Genomic DNA, 5,685 nt, shown 5'->3' with positions numbered 1-5,685 from the left:
TATCTATCTATCTATCTATCTATCTATCTATCTATCTATCTATCTATTATCTTATCTGTCTGCCTGTCATCCCTCTATCAATCATCTATCACCTATCCATCCATTCATCCATCCCTCCCTCCCTCCATACATTTGTCACATCGATCTCCCTATCTATGTATCTATTTCTCTATATATCTATCATATCTATCTATCTATCTATCTATCTATCTATCTATCTATCTATCTATCATCTATCTATCCAAACACATATATACTCACCCACACATATAAATTATGTGTATGATCTGTGTTGAGTATAATTTCCAAATTATGCTAAGACAGTGGTCCTCAAGCAGGGACAATCTCCTTTCTGTTCAGAGGCCATTTGGTAATGTCGAGAGACATTTTCGGTCGCACAACTGGGGGTGGGGAGATGCTACTGCCATCTGCTGAGTGGACACAGACGATGCTGCTCAAAACCCTGCAATGCACAGGACAGCCCCCTACAGCAGAGAATGATCTGCCCCCAAATGTCAGTAGTGTCAGGGTTGAGGGACCCTGGGCTAAAGATTAGGAACTATTCAGCAAGATGCATTAAACAGACATGGATCATAAGCTCATCTACTGCCTACCCTACATGAGAACTAACACAGAAAGTCCCTAAACAACTTTTAATGAATTTTTAAAATAAACGAATGTGTAGTCTTTAAAACTGTGTTTGTAATTCCTAAACACAAGGAATCCCCTCCCAAACCCATAAACCTCAAACCACGCCTTGTTTACACATCAAGGTTGGGTCAAACATGCATCTGGCTTTGTCTGCAATCCTAAGCAGGAAGTGTTAGGGGTGGGGTTGGTCACTGGTTGGCAGAAGTCTGGGTGTCGGTGGCTTTCAGAAGTCCAGGAGGTGACGTTCAGGAAAGTGGATGAGGTGAAGGTTCTTCTTGCTTCCCTTGTGCAGACTTCACGCGTATTCACTGATTGAATGCATTTTGGGGTACAGTCAGAGTACTTCAAAGAAACTGAGACCCGTCTTTCCACTGTCCCCCGGAAAAGGGCATGTGAAAGACAGAACAGCTGACCCTATTTCCCAGAGAGGACCTGACATGTCCCAGGCACACACTCTTATCCTGTTGCTCCTCCATTAAGAAGGGGTCTACATGCCCTCCCCTGGGAGTTGAGATGGACTTACCCTGACCCCATGTCTTAGTTTGCTACGGCTGCTGAAACAGCACCACGGGCCGGCGGCTTAAACACCACAAACACTAGTTTGGGAAGCCAGAAGTCCAAAATGAAGGTGTGGGCAGGGCTGGTTCCTCCTAGAGACTCTGAGGGTGAAACTTCTCATGCCTCCCCGAGTTTCTGGTGGCTTCCGGAGATGCTGGGTGGCCCTGGGCTTGCAGATGCATCAGTCTCTGCCTCCTCCTTAACAGTCTCTTCCTCTGTGTGCATTTCCCGTTTTTTCCCCATATAAGGACATGCATTGCTGCGTTTAGGGACCACCTGGTTAATCCACGATGATCTCATTTCAAGATCGTTATTGACATCTACAAAGACCCCTTTTCCAAGTTAGGTCCTATTACCACGTCCCAGGTGGGCATATCTTTTTTGGGGGGCAGGGGGGTGGGCTAAGGTGTGTCACCCCTCAACTAAGTACATGGTCCATGAAACACAAGATCCAGACCTCACATCCACTGGCCTTTCAGCCGTATGGCAGAATCTCAACGTTTTGCCCAAGGATTGGTGAATCCCCGTCCTGGGAATGAAGATTTATCCAGACGCCTTCAGATTCCTTCACGGTGACATCTTAGGAATTGTAGACCTCTCAGACACATTTTCAAATCCTGCTACTTAGATCTTCACCCCCTGGCCAAGATGGAAGCATGGTCTGCATTGAAAGGTGCCCTGTCCTGCCACGGAAGGGTGGATCCATTGGCAGACGAGCTTCCCCTAAACTCTGCAGCTCACTTCACTGAACACTGTTGTCCATCTTTGGGAAATCTGAGTCTCTTTTCACGTTTCCTGGACAAACCCACAGAGACCCCTCACTTTTAATAGCTAAAGCTCTGCCATAGGGTGTATAGTGAACTTCGGTTCCACGCATCTCTGTACAGCACCCTAAATTCATTCCTAAATGTGTTTTGAGGTCTGTATTCCTCAGGGATTTCACACCGCAGAACGTCCCTACCCCAGGAAGGTCTTTTCTCTTTGTATTTACCCAAGCTTATCTGCAACGCTTACCTCATCTTTCTTCCAACACACTCAGCAAAACCCCAAACAAACGATACCCAACACTCGTCTTGTATAAAGAGCTGCTGTTTATTATGTATGTGCATCATCTTGTTGGGGGTGCTGGTGGCCCCAGGTAAACCCAACTGAGAGGTGCACGAAGCATCCTTCGTGGTTCCGTATCTGAGTCTGATTCCAGGCATGAGCTTACAGATGGTCTTCTTCTTCCTCCAGCTATGTGGGATCTCTCTATTCTTGAATAGTGTCTGCAACTACTCAGGACTATGACCATATCGCCTAAGGCTGTTCTGAACTGGACTTCCTGGGTCTGATGCTGATTGCCTCATTATGGCACACAGCTGTACCTCAAACAAAAACAAAGCAAACCACTTCTGTATCTTCTTCCCAAGGACACTCTGTACCCTTCTGAGTAGAACAATATTTCAGACACAGGGACATCTTCCAAGATGCGATCAGGGTCTCAGCCTCCCACTGGGGGCTTAGTCTGGACCCCTGTAGGAACAGTGACCCACACAAGTCACCTCATGTGACCACATGCATACAGTTGGAAGGGTCTCCGTACTGGGCATGGAGATTTCCTTACTCTTGGTGTCACTGGGCAATTGGATCACCTCCTTCATCTTGGACAGCTGAGCTCTTCCTTCAGGCTCTCAAAACAAAATCACATATGTTTGATTCCCTCTTCCCAGACCAATTTCTCGTGGGAACTTGGCACCCAATGGACAGCTCCAGAGTTATATTTCTGCAGTCCTGAAGCAGCCCCGACTTGCCTGGTTCAACTGAACAATCCTGGCTCCAGCATTAAGCAACAAAACCTCCATGCATCAAAGGATGCCAGGCGACCTTTGTGTCCCTAGCTTCAGCCCCAGATCCAATCTGGCAGAAACCAAGTGTTAACGTCCTTTGCGTTCTTGCCCAACAGCCAAGCTGGGCATGATCTTTAAAACCAGCCAAGTACATTCCTTAGGAATACATCACAGTTTCTTTTTCCTCTTCCTTATATATCTCAAGGCATTGTAGAGTGAGACCTGTTCTTATAAATTCAAAAATAAATAAACAGTAATTAGTGGCATGAGAGATTCATAGCCCATAATTTTTAGCCCCATGTGGGTTGGTCTAATTATACCCAAGAAGCCATAAAAAATTGGAGTGGGGAGATCTTTCCCTCCGTCGAATGTGGGGATATACAATTTTCTCAGAGGTTTCATTTTTGGATTTACTTTTCCCTTTGTCTGTTCGGCCTCCATCAGCTTCATAAATATGGATTGAACCGTAGGAGCTGTTTGTGCTGGGATGTCGTGTCAGCTCTGTTGGGCATCGATGACCCGGATTGCATCTCCCCCGGTAAACAGATTGTTACAGGATTTGTGTCCCTTAGAGCTCACGGTTCTTGCTCACACCGCTGGGAAGAATGAAGAGGTAGACCAGATGGTGAGTGGTGGGCAGCAAAGCAATGTTTATTGAGCAAAAGTACAAAGCTCCCAGAAAGGGAGACCCCAATGGGTTTCCCCCCAAGTTTCTAAGTTTAAGGTTTTTATGAGCTCTTTTGCGGGACTATCTTAAGCAATCGGGGTGTGCTGAGTTGTGACAATCAGGGCTTTGGTCATGTATCTGTCTACCTATTAGGTTCATGTCTACATGCTGACGTTTGTTTTTTGTTTTTTGGTTTTTTTTCTGACATCTGGGGGCTTGGGTCTTAACTGCCCCTTGCCTGTGATATTGACAAATGCTTTTATGGTTCATTGTCTTATTTTAGGACATTTTGCAGAAGTCATTTCTGCAAAGGCTGCAAAGCAGAATGTCAGTGTGGTCCTGTCTAAGCTGCAAAATAGGAAGTCAGTGCTGTTTGATCTTAGCTGTCCTGACTCCATCATATTTTCTTGTTGGGGACCCTGGTGCTGACTCCCTAACTGTCCAACTCTCTGCCAACAAGGTGACTGCCCCAGCTGCCGGGGTGGCATGCCTTCTGAGCTTTTCCACTGAGGGTGGTGTGTTCCTTCTTCCTCAGCGCGCTGGGCCCTCAATGACCGTATGACCTTCAGCACGTCTTGGAGATGGCCACAGAGGGGGTTCCACGTACCCAACACATGACCTTCACTCTCCTGGCAGCCAACACAATTAATGTATTCTGCTTTTTTATTTTGTTGTTTTATTTTATTTTGTTTGATTTTATTTTGTTTTTTTGATTTCGTTTTGTTTGATTTTATTTCATTTTGCGTTATTTGATTTTATTTTGTTTTGTGTTGTTCTGTTTTCTGTTTTGTTTTATTGTATTATATTGTATTGTATGGTATTTTTTCAATCAACATGTTTTAATACCTGATATCAAGGAACAGCTCCTGTTCAGAAAGTCAAACCGAACACAAGTGATGTAATGTGATCCCTCCCGTCATCCTGAATTGATTTACCCTCCTCATCGCAAAGCCCTGTGTTTCGGGGATCCCTTCTGGAAGGTCTGCACAGAGCGTCCCTGAGCCCCCAGAATGGCATATGGTTTCACATCGCACAAATACATCCTATGAGGCAAGGTGTTCCTTATCATATTACTCTGAGATCTTTCCCACAAATATACATGTACAGATCACCTTCCTTTATTGTTTTTTTTTTTTTTTTTTTTTTAATGGCTATGACATAGTCTCTTGGAAGGGCGTGCCTCGATTTATTTTTTTTATTTTGTAGAATAAATAGACGTCATTGCTTGGAGCCGTTTCAGGTTCACAGAAGCATGCAACACAACGTGCAGATGGTTCCCACGTCCGCCTGGCCCTGCACCCCGTTTCCCCTCTTACAAACATCTCCCATAACTGTGGTACATGCCTTACCGTTTCTGAACCAGTATCAGCGCATTCACACCCCAAACCCACAGCATCCATCAGGGTTCACTCTGCTGGTGCACAGCCTCTGGGTTTTGCAAAACTCATCGACCCACCAAGAGGGCATCCCGCAGAGGTGCCCCACTGCCCTACCACGCATTAATTCATCTTGTCACCGCTATTTGCTGCTGCAGAACCCCAGAAGCCTCCACCCCCGCCCCCCCGGCTCTCGGTCCTCAGCAGAATCCCTCGAGGAAATAGGAAAGGTGTCCGAGCCCCCACGCCGAGACATGCATCAGTGGGGCCCTGCTAGAGCCCACACTCTGCAGGGTTTTCCAGCGTTTCATGGACTTCTCCCCAAGTCTGGGTCTCTGAAGCTTATTGTCCACTCAGCAGGTACACGGATCCTTTTATTTATTCTTATTTAATTTTTTCTTATTTTTAAAAAAGATTTTATTTATTTATTTATTTAAGATTTTATTTATTTATTTGAGAGAGACAGAGCACAAGTGGGAGGGGCAGAGGGAGAGGGAGAGACAGAATCTCAAGCAGACTCCATGCTGAGTGTGGAGCCTGATGTGGGGCTCGATCCCAGGACCCTGAGATCATGACCTGAGCCTAAACCAAGAGTCGGATGCTT

At 45.8% G+C, this 5,685-nt stretch overlaps 1 long non-coding RNA gene across 1 annotated transcript; it reads left to right on the top strand.

Moving 5' to 3' along the window:
* The first annotated feature begins 3,244 nt into the window (after nt 1–3,244).
* Nucleotides 3,245–4,807, top strand: LOC118026686. The gene is made up of 3 exons (XR_004683649.1): nt 3,245–3,663; nt 4,241–4,355; nt 4,563–4,807. It is a non-coding gene; the product is annotated as an uncharacterized LOC118026686 (long non-coding RNA).
* Nucleotides 4,808–5,685: the final 878 nt, after the last annotated feature.

This window comes from Mirounga leonina, unplaced genomic scaffold (genome assembly GCF_011800145.1).
Source record: "Mirounga leonina isolate KUSES-001 unplaced genomic scaffold, KU_Mleo_1.0 Mir_268, whole genome shotgun sequence".
NCBI lineage: Eukaryota > Metazoa > Chordata > Mammalia > Carnivora > Phocidae > Mirounga > Mirounga leonina.
The sequence above is the reverse complement of the archived record's forward strand: the minus strand, read 5'-3'. Positions and strand labels throughout refer to the sequence as shown.